At 48.0% G+C, this 18,070-nt stretch overlaps 1 pseudogene; it reads left to right on the forward strand.

The window, feature by feature from the left end:
* Positions 1 to 14,653: 14,653 nt before the first annotated feature.
* LOC139269952 (U2 spliceosomal RNA) lies at positions 14,654 to 14,892 on the forward strand (annotated as a pseudogene).
* The last annotated feature ends 3,178 nt before the right edge of the window (positions 14,893 to 18,070 follow it).

Raw genomic sequence — 18,070 nt, forward strand, 5'->3', positions numbered from 1 at the left:
GGATGTGAGTGGCTTGACTGCACTGCTGAGCGAGTTGGGGAAGAAAAATGTGAATCCCGTTTCTGCTCTGTATCTATTTTGCAAGCGCAGAGGATGCCATCTGCATTTCCAAGCGGTGGAGAATTCAGAGGCTTCTGGCATGACATGTTACTTTCTTCCTGCAGTTGTGGATGGGGTGGAGTTTAAAGAAGGAATAGGTGTCAGCAAAAATAAATGGCCAAGAACAATTGTGCTGAAGCCGAAACCGCGGGACGCTTGGGTGTCCTTGATCACTCACACCTCGGAGATCTGCCCGTACCTGGAGAGCACTTCTTCCAGGGCCGGCTCGTCTGTGTCGAGATTTAGACCGTCGATGAACAGATTTCCTTCTCCGGACCCTTTTGCGAGGTTGGTTTGCTGGGTGTTTTCCCTGCTGAATTCTAGCCTGCTGCTGCCTACCAGTTCACTCTCGACTCTCTCTCGGGATCTACCACACTTGACCGTACCCGGGAACAATAACACACCGGCCCCCGCACCGCTGCATCCACAGGAGCCGGCCTCTGTCCGCGGGCCAACGGTGCCTGCTGGAGCAGCCTGTCGAAGCCCTTCTTTCTCCTCCAGCTCGGTTGGCGCTGCTCTTTGGGAATCCGGGGGACAGCGGTCTGTGGAGGAATGAAGTCTTCCCAGCTCCCACAGACCTTCCCCATCCACCTCCTGCCGAGTAGCGTCGGCCCATCACCTGCAATGATCTACAAAGATAAACCGCGCGTCTCGCCCCCGTGATATACCTGCACACCCGCTCTGCCAAGAACAGGTATCAGTTCCTTGGTGTAGGTGTACAGCTTCGCCGTGACCAGGACCAGCTTGGGTCGTGCAGCTGGGTTGATCCACAGTTTATCAAAAGTTTCCTGACTCATCAGCGACTGAACCGATCCAGTGTCCACTTCCATACTCATTGGGACTCCATTAATCTTGACTTCCAAAACCACTGGGGCTGAATCGTTGGTACAAGTATACAGTCCAAATGCCTCATCTTCTTCAAGTCGAGGTCATAAATGCCCGGCTGATGATGATGGCTTGCCGCAGGCTGACTGTAGGTTCAGTGGATAGCAGCTTGTGAAGGAGACCCTCATGGCCAATCCCCATAACAAAAACATCTCGCAACGCCTCTTCAAGGTGTGTGCCTAAATCACACGGCACCGCGAGTCTCCTGATGTCCGCAGCATATTTGGTGACATCCTGGCCCTCAGGTCTGCAGTGGTGGTAGAATTTGTGCCTGGCCGTGAGGATGCTCTCCTTCAGTTTCAGTTGGTCACGAATAAGTTCAATCAGCTCCTCATATGACTTGTCCTTGGTGCTCGCGGGTGCCAGCAAATCCCTGACGAGATAGTAAACGTCATCGCCACAACTGGACAGCAATATCGCCTTACGCTTCTCTCTCAGTGCGTTCGTATCCCCCGTCAGGTCGTTTGCTATAAAGTAGTACTCGAGCCTTTCCATAAAGGCCTCCCAATCATTACCCACTGTAAAATCCTTTAGTGAGCCCAGAGTAGCCATGGTTGCGTGAAGCTCATCCGTGCCCTCATCGCCAATGTGATGTATGTAGCACTGAAATCGCTGACTCCACAGTCTGGTGTTGATATAACTGCTGTGACCTTAGTCCTTTATTGTGTAACTCCAGAGTGTCTCTCAGGTGTGGTGGGCAGCCTTTTATACTCTTGCAGGTACTTTCAGGTCTCCCACCACAGCGCCCTCTGTGGCGCACCATTGTAACCTTACATTTAATGTACCTGGACAATACAGAACAAGCTCTTCACCTGGTGGATAGTAAACACAGACCGCTGCTACTTGCACCAGTTGACCTACAACAAATCCCCTTCTAACATGCTGTCTGAAGCGCTGTCGTCCCCAGTCTTTCGTCACGGCCCCCAGTTTGAGAATAAAATCTGACAACTGCGACCAGCGGCTGGTAATGTGCTCCCTTCTCCTGATCCTGGACACAAACCCAGCCAGCAGTGCTCACCCTCCGTGCTCTCCATTTTACACTGAACACATTCCGGGCCTGCTTCATGCTCACTGCTGCCCATTCATTGTCTCTCTCCCAGTTTACAATCCAACACTTAGCACTTATTTGTCGTTTTCTCAGGTTTTATTTTCATTACTTCATTTGTTCTTCCATCACAGAAATGCTACTTATTTTAATTATGCATAATTAATTGTAATTATGAACAAATATGATGTCGCGTTCCATTTGCTGGTGTAATGAAACGGCCGGTAATTTAATCCGAGCTGCCCCTGTTTGCACCGCACTTCCCACCAAGTTGTGGCGACGGAGCGAGAGCAGCTCCCAGTAAATTCCCAGAGTTTTTGATTCACAGCATCAGATATTCATACAACAGTACAGCAGAGAAGGGGCCATTTGGCCCATCGAGTCTGCGCTGGCTCTTACAAAGAGCAATCCAGTTGTCCCACTCCCCCGCTCTTTCCCCATATCCATGCAACATTTTCTCCTTCAAATATTTATCCAGTTCCCTTCACAAGTTTACCGTTGAATCTGTCTCCACCAACCTCAGGCAGTGCATTCCCAATCCGAAGCACCCGTTGGTAAAAAAGCCTGTCCCAATGTCGCCTCTCATATTTTGAACAAGTGTGTAACAATTACAATGCTCCAGTCCTCTGGCACCACCCTTGTGTGTAATGCGGATTGAAAGATTGCAGCAAGCCCCCTGCAATTTCTACCCTGACTTCCGTCAGCAACCTAGGAAGCTTCCCACCCACACCGGGTGACTCCCCCACTGTAAGTAATGCCCTCCTTTCTTACTTCCTGTTCATCTATTTTATCTCACCTGCTTAACATCCTTATTTACCAGAGTGTTGGCAAAGTCTGCTTCTCTGGTAAACACTGATGTAAGTTGCTCATTTAGTACATCAGCCATGCCTGCTGCCTCCACCAATAGATCTTCATTTCAGTCCCTAATCGGCCCCACCGCCCCTCTGACAACCCTTTTACTGTTAATATACCGATAGAAGACTTTGGATTTGTTTATATGTCAGACGCCATTGTAATGGTGTCCTGTGGCTTTGCCCCTCTTATTCCCCTTTGTACTTCCCCTCTGTACTTTTTATTATTCTGCTTGATTCTCCCTTGTATTATCAAGCTGACCTCTGTCATATGTCCCACTTTTCTGCTTCATCCTACTCTCTAACTCCTCTTCATCCCCAGGGAGATCTGGCTTTGGCTGTCGTCCCTTCCCCCTGTGGGATTGTACATAGTCTGTACCGGGACCATCTTCTCTTTAAATGCCACCAATTTCTCCAGTATGTTTCTGACTGTCAGTCTATGACTCAATTTATCCAGGCCAGATCCCTCCCCAATTCCCTGAAATTAGCCCACCTCCAGTTAAGTATTTGTATTCTAGATTGTTCCTCTTTCGTCAAATCTAATCTAAACCTTCCTCTATAATGATGGCTATGCCCAGGATGTTCCCCACTGTGACATCCTCAGCACTTTTGGAACATTCTCCATGATGTCTCTGCCCCTGGCACCAGGGAGTACATACCATGCACTTTAACCCACATTCCATGTTACAATCGCTCTCCAGTCGACAGATCCAGCAGGAATAAAGCATCAAGTTCCCATCCGGATTCTGCAGTAAAGCTGTACATTTCACCCAAACACTCTGAAAGGCCTAATGTGTTGTACCCTGCTGGCTGATTCCCTATTTCTGTTTGTTTCCCATTTACAGCCAACGTGATGACGATTGTGATCCTGTCCCGGGGAAAGTGTGATCTCTCCGGATGTGTCACTCGCTACCTGGTGGCCATGGCAACAGCTGATCTACTGGTCATTATCATTGACGTGATACTGTATTGGATTAATGATTATTATTTCCCTCCTACCTTCCTGTTGATCACTCCTGTGTGCTCTGTCCAATGTGCCCTAAAAGATGCCGTCACAGACATTTCTGTCTGGTTAACCGTCGCTTTTACTTTTGACCGATTTGTTACCATTTGTTGTCAGAAGCTGAGGACTAAATATTGCACCAAGAAAACGGCCGCCGTGGTGATCGGAACCGTGTGTCTGCTGTTCTGTTTAAAACCATTCGCTGGTACTTTGTAATGGAACCCTACTATACAATCGACAACATACCCTGGGGCTGCCGTGGTAAACTAGAGCATTACCCTGCAACTGCTTGGGTAGCATTTAGCTGGATTCCCCGCTGTGTCACCCCACTGCTCCCGATATTGCTGATATTGTTGCTCAATGCTCTGACTGTACGACACATTTTGATGGCCAGCAGAGTCTGCAGGAGGCTGAGGGGCAGCAGGAATGATGTGAATCACAAAGATCCAGAGCTGGAGAAGCAAAGGAAATCCATCATCTTGGTCTTCGCTATATCCGGCAACTTCATCCTGCTCTGGGTGGTGTACGTGATAGTTTTTTTACTCAGCCGAATTACAAAAAATTATTATTCAATAGGTGTCAAAGACCCGTTGTTGATCACAGATCAAACCGCCTACATGCTCCTGCTCTTGAGTAGCTGCACAAACACGGGTATTTATGCAGTGACCCAGACTAAATTCCGAGAGGAGCTGAAGAATGGGCGAAATATCCACTGAATCAAATATTGAGATTAGTTAAACATGCACAATAACAGGACAATGACCAGCATTAGACTTCTCTCTCTTAGGCCATCCCCCAGAATCGAGGTGACTTGCTTCCACACTGAAATGGAGTATTTAAATAAACACTCGACACCAGGTCTGTGTTCGAAGATTCAAGCCGTCTTTATATTGCACCGGTAGGGAGGTGACCTGCTCCGGGTCTAACCAGGTCACTGTCCAACGATACATCAGTTTCAACAGCTTTTTATACACTTAAACATACATGCTCAACCTCACCATTCTTTGGCACCATTTGATTCGTTCAAAACCCATGTGCACAGTGGCTGATTGGTTACCTATTTTTATGCCTAGCTCGCGTAACATTCAAAGTTTGTCTGAAGTTTGTAGTTTGTATATTTGAAGCCGTTACTGCTCCTTAGACTAGCCGTTTACCAACCACATCCCGTGCTTGTGCTTCGGACGTTATTTTACAGGATTCTTTGTAGCTTAAGCCTGTCTGCGGTTTATGTGTATATGCCCTCTCAGCCATTGAAGGTAGTTTGCAGCTTTTTAAACCCCTTAATTCCTGAAGGTTGCAATGTCCCACTTCAGTCCCCCCTTTTGGTACTTGGGTACCCGGCCCAAGTATACGAATCCGTCCTGTGTCCCCTGCCCCATTCTGTGGTGATCAGCCACAGGTTTGGGGGGCCCGGGACGTAACCTACGTCTCAGAATATTTCAGGGTGCTCGGCTTGTAATTTCCGCTGTTCCATAATCAACGACTTTACTTTCCTTTTCCTGCATGCCAGAAATAAAGCAATTCCCCATCCCACTGCAAATCCTAACTGTATAACCACCAGTACGTGAGAAGCTATAGGAATCCATGGATGGATATCCACATTCATTCCCAAAACCCATACATGTTTCCACCACTGAGTGTCCTTTAGGGTTTCTTCGATGTCCTTCGAATGCTTTATGGTATCTCCCAAAATCTCCTGATAATGTACTTTTACTTTCTCAGTGTCCTTTTCCAATTGTTTCAAATGTTCTTCGAGACGGGGAATGCTCTGCCAGCTGGGTATCTCGAATTGTTTCATTTCATCATTCCATTCTGGGTTGTTCACAGTCCTCCTTTTGTGGGAATAGGTATCAATGGCCGATCTGGACCACAGCTTTGGACGTAAAACAAAAATTAAGTTCTGGGATCGCACATATGACATTACCATGCTTGTACTCATTTTCCTTGGTAGGTATGCAGTACGTCTCATCATCCCGGGCTGCCACCTCAGTCCCTCCCTGACTAAGGGGGCTGATTTCCAACGTGTAATTAACCGTCTGATTGACCCCGCACGCTGTACGTTGCCCTCCTTCTATGGTGTGTGCACACACGATCACATCTGAATATTGCGTGCAGCTGTCGATGTGCACCCCTTGGAAAGGGCCACTTATTTTTAATGCATGGGGGGCATATCGTGAAATAAAACCCAGGATTGACCTTGTATCTCGCCAATGTTTCGTACTGTCCACAGAGGTCCGCCCTTCGCGCCCTCTATCTGTGGGATAGCTAGGACCATACCTATCAATTTCACTTCTCTGGTAATACAATTACTTGGAGACAAAAACTCTTGTGTTGCCTTGTGAACATCGCAGAGGGTAATACCGTCCTTCGTCCATTTGCACAACTGATCATTACTTGTCCAATCGGGTACTTTTTCCTGTTTGATCAGGTTTACATTGTATCGGATGTTCCCTAGTAACCATGTGCCATACATTGTATATACAAGTTCTTTATATGTTTCTTGGGTTAGGTCAGTCACACACTTACCTTATTGATAGTTTGGGCATGAGGTTCTCGGATTTCCTCAACTTGCTGCATTTGTCTGGCGACCTCCTCCCCTGTTTCTGACAACTGCGAAGTCAGATTGTTTCTCTTTAGTAAAAGGTTTCTCAAACGTTGGTCTAAGTCGTGAACTTCTTGGTCTACACTGGCTGTGTCAAATGTGTTAACAGTTGCCACCCTCGCCGCATACCAACAGTGTGTGTCGGTTGTTGTTAGACAATCGATAACATGAAAGCCACACATCGTCTCGTGGTTCATTGTCGGACTATCTCAATCATATGTACCGTAAGTATCACCTCAGCGTCTAGCCGTTGTGACCCTCTGTTCCCCATTTCACATAATGCCCATTGTCCTTGGGCCTCAATTGGCCCAATTAACTATCCAAATTCATTTTATCTTCCCTTTGGCAGTCACACGTTTAACTCTATTCCGGGGGCCCAGTGTCGGCGGCAGTCGGGAGCAGCGTCGAAGAGGTGCGTGGAGAGGCCTATAAAGGCACAGCAGGGAGTCGGGAGCAGCGTCGAGGAGGTGTGTGGAGAGGCCTATAAAGGCACAGCAGGGAGTCGGGAGCAGCATCGAAGAGGTGCGTGGAGAGGCCTATAAAGGCACAGCAGGGAGTCTGGAGCAGCGTCGAGGAGGTGCGTGGAGAGGCCTATAAAGGCACAGCAGGGAGTCGGGAGCAGCGTCGAGGAGGTGCGTGGAGAGGCCGATAAAAGGCACAGCAGGGAGTCCGGGGCCTAGCGTCGACGGCAGTTGGGAGGTGCGTGGAGAGGCCTATAAAAGGCGGGACTTGTGCAGCTACAGGGAGAAGGCAAAAAAGAAGTAGAAAGAAATCAAAAGGTGACGTCACAGCCAAGAGGGTAAGTGATTGGCTGGATTGGTGAGTACTTTTTCTTTTTACTCTTCTATAACAGTGAGTAACTTTTAACATTGTTGTTGCCAATTTAAGTGTATCTAAGGGTTAAGTCATGGCAGGACGGCTCGGTCGGGTGTTATGCTCCTCCTGTACCATGTGGGAACTCAGGGAGGACTCCAGTGTCTCTGTCGACTATGTGTGCAGGAAGTGTATCCACCTCCAGCTCCTGATGGACCGCGTTGCGGAGTTGGAGCTGAGGGTGGATTCACTCTGGAGCATCCAAGATGCTGAGAATGACATGAGTATCACGTGTAGCAAGTTGGTCGTACCGCAGGGAAAGGGTCCACAGCCAGATAGGGAATGGAAGACCAGCAGGAAGAGCAGTGCAAGGAAGGTAGTGCAGGAGTCCCCTGTGGTCATCCCCCTGCAAAACAGATACACCGCTCTGGGTACTGTTGAGGGGGATGACTCATCAGGGGAGGGCAGCAGCAGCCAAGTTCATGGCACTGTGGCTGGCTCTGCTGCACAGGAGGGGAGGAAAAAGAGTGGGAGAGCAATAGTCATTGGGGATTCAATGGTGAGGGGAATAGATAGGCATTTCTGCGGCCGCAACCGAGACTCCAGGATGGTATGTTGCCTCCCTGGTGCAAGGGTCAAGGATGTCTCAGAGTGGGTGCAGGACATTCTAAAAAGGGAGGGAGATCAGCCAGTTGTCGTGGTGCACATTGGTACCAACGACATAGGTAAAAAAAGGGATGAGGTCCTACAACACGAATTTAAGGAGCTAGGAGCTAAATTAAAAAGTAGGACCTCAAAAGTAGTAATCTCGGGATTGCTACCAGTGCCACGTGCTAGTCAGAGTAGGAATCGCAGGATAGCGCAGATGAATATGTGGCTTGAGCAGTGGTGCAGCAGGGAGGGATTCAAATTCCTGGGGCATTGGAACCGGTTCTGGGGGAGGTGGGACCAGTACAAACCGGACGGTCTGCACATGGGCAGGACCGGAACCAATGTCCAAGGGGGAGTGTTTGCTAGTGCTGTTGGGGAGGATTTAAACTAATATGGATGGGGGATGGGAACCAATGCAGGGAGACAGAGGGAAACAAAAAGGAGGCAAAAGCAAAAGACAGAAAGGAGATGAGGAAAAGTGGAGGGCAGAGAAACCCAAGGCAAAGAACAAAAAGGGCCACTGTACAGCAAAATTCTAAAAGGACAAAGGGTGTTAAAAAAACAAGCCTGAAGGCTTTGTGTCTTAATGCAAGGAGTATCCGCAATAAGGTGGATGAATTAACTGTGCAAATAGAAGTTAACAAATATGATATGATTGGGATTACGGAGACGTGGCTCCAGGATGATCAGGGCTGGGAACTCAACATCCAGGGGTATTCAACATTCAGGAAAGATAGAATAAAAGGAAAAGGAGGTGGGGTAGCATTGCTGGTTAAGGAGCAAATTAAGGCAATAGTTCGGAAGGACATTAGCTTGGATGATGTGGAATCTATATGGGTAGAGCTGCAGAATACCAAAGGGCAAAAAATGTTAGTGGGAGTTGTGTACAGACCTCCAAACAGTAGTAGTGATGTTGGGGAGGGCATCAAACATGAAATTAGGGGTGCGTGCAATAAAGGTGCAGCAGTTATAATGGGTGACTTTAATATGCACATAGATTGGGTTAACCAAACTGGAAGCAATACGGTGGAGGAGGATTTCCTGGAGTGCATAAGGGATGGTTTTTTAGACCAATATGTCGAGGAACCAACTAGGGGGGAGGTCATCTTAGACTGGGTGTTGTGTAATGAGAGAGGGTTAATTAGCAATCTCGTTGTGCGAGGCCCCTTGGGGAAGAGTGACCATAATATGGTGGGATTCTGCATTAGGATGGAGAATGAAACAGTTAATTCAGAGACCATGGTCCAGAACTTAAAGAAGGGGAACTTTGAAGGTATGAGGCGTGAATTGGCTAGGATAGATTGGCGAATGATACTTAAGGGGTTGACTGTGGATGGGCAATGGCAGACATTTAGAGACCGCATGGATGAACTACAACAATTGTACATTCCTGTCTGGCGTAAAAATAAAAAAGGGAAGGTGGCTCAACCGTGGCTATCAAGGGAAATCAGGGATAGCATTAAAGCCAAGGAAGTGGCATACAAATTGGCCAGAAATAGCAGCGAACCCGGGGACTGGGAGAAATTTAAAACTCAGCAGAGGAGGACAAAGGGTTTGATTAGGGCAGGGAAAATGGAGTACGAGAAGAAGCTTGCAGGGAACATTAAGACGGATTGCAAAAGTTTCTATAGATATGTAAAGAGAAAAAAGTTTGTAAAGACAAACGTAGGTCCCCTGCAGTCAGAATCAGGGGAAGTCATAACGGGGAACAAAGAAATGGCAGACCAATTGAACAAGTACTTTGGTTCGGTATTCACTGAGGAGGACACAAACAACCTTCTGGATATAAAAGGGGTCGGAGGGTCTAGTAAGGAGGAGGAACTGAGGGAAATCCTTATTAGTCGGGAAATTGTGTTGAGGAAATTGATGGGATTGAAGGCCGATAAATCCCCAGGGCCTGATGGACTGCATCCCAGAGTACTTAAGGAGGTGGCCTTGGAAATAGTGGATGCATTGACAGTCATTTTCCAACATTCCATTGACTCTGGATCAGTTCCTATGGAGCCCCACTTTTTAAAAAAGGAGGGAGAGAGAAAACAGGGATTTATAGACAGCCTGACATCGGTAGTGGGTTAAATGATGGAATCAATTATTAAGGATTTCATAGCAGTGCATTTGGAAAGAGGTGATATGATAGGTACAAGTCAGCATGGATTTGTGAAAGGGAAATCATGCTTGACAAATCTTCTGGAATTTTTTGAGGATGTTTCCAGTAGAGTGGACAAGGGAGAACCAGTTGATGTGGTATATTTGGGCTTTCAGAAGGCTTTCGACAAGGTCCCACACAAGAGATTAATGTGCAAAGTTGAAGCACATGGGATTGGGGGTAGTGTGCTGACATGGATTGAGAACTGGTTGTCAGACAGGAAGCAAAGAGTAGGAGTAAATGGGGACTTTTGAGAATGGCAGGCAGTGACTAGTGGGGTACCGCAAGGTTCTGTGCTGGGGCCCCAGCTGTTTACACTGTACATTAATGATTTAGACGAGGGGATTAAATGTAGTATCTCCAAATTTGCGGATGACACTAAGTTGGGTGGCAGTGTGAGCTGCGAGGAGGATGCTATGAGGCTGCAGAGCGACTTGGATAGGTTAGGTGAATGGGCAAATGCATGGCAGATGAAGTATAATGTGGATAAATGTGAGGTTATCCAGTTTGGTGGTAAAAACAGAGAGACAGACTATTATCTGAATGGTGACAGATTAGGAAAAGGGGAGGTGCAAAGAGACCTGGGTGTCATGGTACATCAGTCATTGAAGGTTGGCATGCAGGTACAGCAGGCGGTTAAGAAAGCAAATGGCATGTTGGCCTTCATAGTGAGGGGATTTGAGTACAGGGACAGGGAGGTGTTACTACAGTTGTACAGGGCCTTGGTGAGGCCACACCTGGAGTACTGTGTACAGTTTTGGTCTCCTAACCTGAGGAAGGACATTCTTGCTATTGAGGGCATGCAGCGAAGGTTCACCAGACTGATTCCCGGGATGGCGGGACTGACCTATCAAGAAAGACTGGATCAACTGGGCTTGTATTCACTGGAGTTCAGAAGAATGAGAGGGGACCTCATAGAAACGTTTAAAATTCTGACGGGGTTAGACAGGTTAGATGCAGGAAGAATGTTCCCAATGTTGGGGAAGTCCAGAACCAGGGGTCACAGTCTAAGGATAAGGGGTAAGCCATTTAGGACCGAGATGAGGAGGAATTTCTTCACCCAGAGAGTGGTGAAGCTGTGGAATTCTCTACCACAGAAAGTTGTTGAGGCCAATTCACTAAATATATTCAAAAAGGAGTTAGATGAAGTCCTTACTACTGGGGGAATGAAGGGGTATGGTGAGAAAGCAGGAATGGGGTACTGAAGTTCCATGTTCAGCCATGAACTCATTGAATGGCGGTGCAGGCTAGAAGGGCCGAATGGCCTACTCCTGCACCTATTTTCTATGTTTCTATTCTTACAGTGATATTTACTTGCCTATGCAAATAAATCCTTAATGACACCCGTGCCCCAAGTCTCACAGTTTGGACTGGGGTAAAACAAACATTCCCGTCGCGAAGGGACAAGTCAGGTTGGTACCGTATTGGTATTCCTGGTATAAGGTGCTGACACAATATTGATACTTCCCTCTTTATACGGATCCTACAGGAAAATGCTGTCCTTCATGCTGCAGTTCCATGTTATCCCATCCCAATTGAACCCGCCTGCAGAGGCTGCAAGTTCTACCAGGTTGTAGAGGCAAATGTCCTGAGCTTGAGCACACCCAATTCAGCCTGGGGCTACACATGTTTTTCCTATCCACCCGGGTTACATCTCCGGTGTTCATTGTATCCTACTACATTTTCCCAGGCAATACCCTACTATCTCTAACAGGGTGGTGTTATTCTGTTCCTGTAAATGGCACTCGTGCCACCGGGTACATCTGTACCAACCTTCTGACTTGCCACAGAGTCTCAGTAAGTTGATAAGTCGAACTTGCCCTCAGATCTCGATCAGTTACCCAGAAAGGGAGCTTTCCCTCTGCAATATGCTGCAGTTTACCTTGGGCTTGTTCCACTAACCAAGATCCATACATTACTTCCAGCCGTTTCATTGAAGATGATTTGTTCCCCTTCTATAATCTGGTTTACCCCCTTTTTAGCATAAACCAGTTGCAACATATTAATCAGGCCTCACTGCCTTCTGTTATGATTCTCCCCAATAGTCTCGACACCATTCTTGTCAAGGTACGATCAAGCCCATCACACTCCCTAAATTCAGTGCTGGTTGTACTGGCCCTCTCCCAAAATCCCTTGATCATTCTCCCATGTAGCCACGCTGTTTTAGGCTTGCACCACCCAGTAGTCCCACTTTGGTCAGACTCAATATTACAGGTACCACTTTGTGATGCACATCATGGTACAATATCATCTGAGTTGAGATTACCATTAGCCCAGTTGTTGGCCCTGGAATGTGTTTATGACAGACAATTTGCCTTTCCCACAAATCTGTTTATTCATTGGAGAAGGATCCTTGGGATGAGTTTAAAAAAAAACTCTACTGCTTGTACAACCGTGCTCCTGTCCTTGCACACCTTGATATACTGGACGGTTAGAGTGGGATGATTACCATGCCACTGTAAATGTACCCTTATCCTATACACTCGGCCATCCCTACTTCCACCATTCACAATATGTCTCTTACTACATTGTGGGATTGGCGGGGTTTGCGAGGTATGTCTGTGAACAGGAGGTGGATCCAGATCTGGGACCCGAGGAGATTCTTCCACGTCCGTGTCCTGTCCACTTCCCTTTGGATCATACTGTACCTGATTAGGTGGGGTATCCCATTAGGCACCCCTTCTTCCTGATCCCCCTGGAGAGGATGAATCCCATTCCCCATGTTCATAACCATTTCCTCTTGTCTCAGTACCTGTTGGTGAACTGAAAAAGCTTAATCTGGTTAATATAAAACCATTTAATTCTCCTAGTTAACCGGGCTGCATATACCATGCGACTAGCTTTATCAACAATATTATACGGTCCCTTGTTCCGGAGTTCAAAACTTCTACCCTGACATAGTTTTGTTCTATTATCTGGCCCCCCACCTCCCATCCCTGAGATTTACTCAGGGCCACATGTACTCGGTTACGGTGGTGTGCCATCCTGATCCCTCAGGCGCAATCCACGAATCCTTTTCTTCCCGATGGTCACCAACTTAAAACAAAAGAAACAGAGAATCTCTGGTGATTCTGCTTAAGAGCCCGAGGGGTTAATTTGTAATATGATCCTAAAATTCCTTCCACCCCAGGAGCAAATATTTTCTTCAAATTAAGAAAATCTCCAATATTCAAAAGGTATTTCCCATTGAATTAAAACAGAGTTCACAGCTGCCTGTGAAAGGGTTAACTTCCTTTGTTTCAAAAGCCGACAAACACAGACATCATCAATCAATGTCAACCTTCGTCCCACAGCTTGCAGCCTTTCCAGTTTAACCTCTCTGTGTGTTTACACTTAAAGTAAGCTTAAAATAAACATTCAGAAACATAACTCTGCACACAATTGCATTTCATTTTTTTCTTCCCAGATACACATCGGTCAGAATTTTTTAAACCATACCAATTATTGATGTGAAATGCCTTATGTTCGAATCTAAAGTCTCTCCACACAATTTACACCAACCAGAATTTTATCGGCCAGAATAAAAGTCTGATTTTTAATAGGTTAATTAATCTCAGTAATTCCAATCTTAAACTCTCCAATGCCACTTGGAAAAGGGGGAGGAGCCACAATTACATGAAGGAGTATGCCTTCCGAAAAACTTTAAACACAGAAAAACACCAGAACAGTGAAGAAAAACATAATCTTCCCTTTTCTCCTTTTAATTGACTCATAACTATTCATTATTCCTTAAACCAGATTCAATTTCTGATCCCCATACACTCCAAGTGCACCTCTGATTACCTTTTAAATGTGGTGAGGGTTTCTGCCTCTACCACCCTTTCAGGCAGTGAGTTATAGACCCCCACCACCCTCTGGGTGAAGAGATCTTCTCTAATCCTCCCCCCTTCTATATTGTCATCCTGACGTGTGCTGTCACCATCACACCTTCTGTCGGTTTATTTCGTCACTTCTCAGTCAATAGTCTAGTCCGTCTACTTAATTCTCAATACGCGCTGGTCAATAAATGAGGACTTTCTCCTCTTTTTGTTTCTTTTCCGACTCCCACCACTTCCTTTGTGCCACAGGTGCATTGTCTGGTTTCCAATTTAGTTTAATCATTATTTCAATTAGTTTTCAATTTTTATCTGTTAGGTACAATGTCAGAGACCGCTCTAGTCCCAACTCGAGTTTCTCACTTCCCATGGGTAGATGTTGTCAGCTGTACATTCCTTAATTACTCGCCCTGAGTGAGACTGATACTTGCAACCCTATCCTCTTGGTTGTCAGTGGTACGTCCCTTACTTACTCCTCACAAGTGAGACCGATACTTGTAGCATTTACTCGACCCATCCACCTCCACGGAGGTGTGTGGGGGACCTGACCCATCCACCTCCATGGCACGAACCTGGTATTGCAGTACTTCCAGGAACGGTGCAGTGGCTCTAGGCCTTTTGGCTAAGAGCATTGGCGCAGAGTGATCCTTGGCGTGTGCAAGGTGACCTCTGGCGTTTGTGATTTGACAAAGAATTGGAACGATTGGCTACGAATTAAAAAAAAAAAAAAAAATACCAACCCAATCGCTTCTCGGCCTTTTGGCTAAGATCATGCGTAACTGACCTGACAGGGGAGTAACCACCATAACCCCAAGGTGGTTCTCCCTGGATCAGGAAGGTATATGCTTGCTTTTTTGGAAATAGGAGGTGGGTGGGGTGGCTTGACCCATCCACCTCCACGGAGGTGTGTGGGGGGCCTGACCCATCCACCTCCATGGCATGAACCTGGTATTGCAGTACTTCCAGGAACGGTGCAGTGGCTCTAGGCCTTTTGGCTAAGGGCGCAGAGTGATCCTTGATGTGTGCAAGGTGACCTCTGGCGTTTGTGATTTGACAAAGAATTGGAAAGATTGGCTATGAATTTCAAAAAAAAAAATTACCAACTATCAATCGCAACATTAATCAGACACACTTTTATATAACCGATCGCTTTACCTGGGATCTTCCACTGACTACTTGAAGTCTTGGCCAGACCTGCAGATTCAGATCTCTCAGGCAGCTGACAACAGACAGATTTCTGCCCATGTCCTAACTGTGCGTGGTAATTAAATTGTAATCACACCTTTGACATGGCCTCTATCCGCCGGTGTCCGCTGTCTGCTTGAGATCCTGCCGATTACGCCAATTGAAGTGGAGTATTTAAAATAACCACTCGACACCAGGTCTGTGTTCGAAGATTCAAGTAGTCTTTATTTTGCACTGATGGGGAGGTGACCTGCTCTGGGTCTAACCAGGTCACTGTCCAACGATACATAAGTTTCAACAGCTTTTTATACACTGAGAGGTACATGCTCAACATCACAATTCTGTGGCACCATTTGATTCGTTCAAAACCCGCATGCACAGTGGCTGATTGGTTACCTATTTTTATGCCTAGCTCGCCAAACATTCAAAGTTTGCCTGAAGTTTGTGGTTTGTACATTTGAAGCCGTTACTGCTCCTTAGACGAGCCGTTTACCAACCACATCCCGTGCTTGCGCTTCCAACATTAATTTTGAGGATTCTTTCTAGCTTCAGCCTGTCTGTGGTTTATGTGTACATGTCCTCTCAGCCATTGCAGCTAGTTTGCAGGTTGCAAACCTTAATTCCTAAAGGATGCAATGTCCCACTTCAAGGACTAATAGGAAAGAGCCATGTTTCCTGGTTCTTATTGGGGGACCAATAGGAAGAAACCATGTTTCCTGGGTCCAATTGGGGGACCAATAGGAAGGAGCCATATTTCCTGGTCCCTTTTGGAGGACCAATAGAATGGAGCCATGTTTCATGGTCCCTATTGGAGGACCAGTGGGACATGGAGTCCATGGTAGTCATGGAATGTGGACCCTTCCTGTTGTAAATGTGGGATCGTTGGCACCTGATCCCAGTAAAAACACCCTGACACGGAGCGGGGCCATGGAAGGGGAAGGAGAGGGGAGGGGATTTGAAGATGTTCTGATCGGACAGGATGGGGCAGTGGGTCAGACCCTGTCCTGTCGCTCCAGCTTACACTGATGGGGTGAGGATCTCCTCCCTCTGCTGGGCCTTCATGAAATGAGCTTTCTGTCCAAACCGGTCCCCACTGAGAATAGGCCCACAGCACAGAACAGCCCTTAATTGGGCAATAAACAGCCAGTGTACTGAGAGAGGCCAAGGGATGGCCACTGTGGGGAATGGGGCCTTACTCCAGGAGAAGGCATGCTCTGGGGTCAAGGGTTAATATCCATTGGTGGGGCAGGGCACAGGGAGGTTTACTTTGCATTTCAGTGTGCAGCAGCTGGGAGTCTGTGGGGAAGGGAGAGCGAGAGGGAGGGAGGGAGAGAGCCAGAGTGAGAGAGAGAGAGAGACAGGGAGAGAGAGGCTGTGAATCAGAGATAGAGAGGAGTAGAGGGAAGCTGTGCGACAGAGGGCGATGAAGGCTGAGACAGACAGAGAGAGAGAGATGGAGGGAGAGGAACTGCTCAAGAGGGAAAGCGAGGTGAAGAGGGAGGGAGAGGTATGGAGAGGGAGGTGAAGAGGGAGGGAGACAGAGGAAGATAAGAAGAGGAAGTGAAATGTGCTGATGTGGCTTTCTCTGGGTAAAGACATTTACATACTGAGGGATGGGCAGTGAGACTCTCACAGGCTGCAGGTTTCTAAAGCAGAGCCCAGTGAAGGGCAGTTTATCAGTAAGCAGGCACAGGGACAGGAGCAGACACCATGATTTCACCCATCCAGCTGATCTGGCCTCTGGCATTCTGCATCGCAGGTACGAACCTCTCTCCTTCCACGTTTAATATCTCCCTGCTGTCGATTTCTGTCCAACTCGACTGACCAGTGATTGAAGGGCAAATGCTGACACTAGAGGAGAGTTCAGTGTCTCGAGCAATCTCTCATTTTACAGCGTCTTTCTGTGACAGTGCTTACTTCACTTTCTTTCCCCATTTCCCCCTCAGGTATCAGTGGGGACATCATCAGGACCCAGTCTCCCCCGGAGCTGTCAGTGAGTGAGGGACAGACTGCAACCATCACCTGTACCGCCAGTGCATCTGTTAGCAAGTATGCTGCTTGGTACCAGCAGAAAGCCGGGCAGAAACCCACTCTGCTGATCTATGCAGCAACAAATCGTTTCACTGGAACCTCCAATCGCTTCACCGGCAGTTACCAGTCCAACACGTTCACCCTGAGCATCAGCAACGTGCAGAGCGAGGATGTCGCAGTCTATTACTGTCAGCAACATAACAGCCTCCCTCTACACTGTGATACACAGCTGTACAAAAACCTCAATATACACAGCCCCACCTCCTGTACTGACTCACCCCACAGTTATATATAATATATAATAATGGACACACAGCCCCACCTCCTGCACTGTGCTGTCGGCCCCCAACACCACCCCTCTCCCACCCCCAACACCGCCCCTCTCCCTCCCCCAACACCGCCCCTCTCCCATCCCCAACACCCCCCTCTCCCATCCCCAACACCCCCCTCTCCCTCCCCCAACACCGCCCCTCTCCCACCCCCAACACTGCCCCTCTCCCACTCTCAACACCCCCCCTCTCCCTCCCCCAACACCGCCCCTCTCCCACCCCCAACAATGCCCCTCTCCCACCCCCAACACCCCCCCTCTCCCACCCCCAACACCCCCCCTCTCCCGCCCCCAACACCCCCCTCTCCTGCCCCCAACACTGCCCCTCTCCTGCCCCCAACACTGCCCCTCTCCCATCCCCAACACCCCCCTCTCCCATCCCCAACACCGCCCCTCTCCAACCCCCAACACTGCCCCTCTCCCACCCCCAACAACGCCCCTCTCCCTCCCCCAACACCCCCCTCTCCTGCCCCCAACACTGCCCCTCTCCTGCTCCCAACACCGCCCCTCTCCCATCCCCAACACCGCCCCTCTCCCATCCCCAACACCTCCCCTCTCCCATCCCCAACACCCCCCTCTCCCATCCCCAACACTGCCCCTCTCCCAGCCCCAACAC

This window comes from Pristiophorus japonicus, chromosome 8, assembly GCF_044704955.1.
Source record: "Pristiophorus japonicus isolate sPriJap1 chromosome 8, sPriJap1.hap1, whole genome shotgun sequence".
NCBI classification, from domain to species: domain Eukaryota; kingdom Metazoa; phylum Chordata; class Chondrichthyes; family Pristiophoridae; genus Pristiophorus; species Pristiophorus japonicus.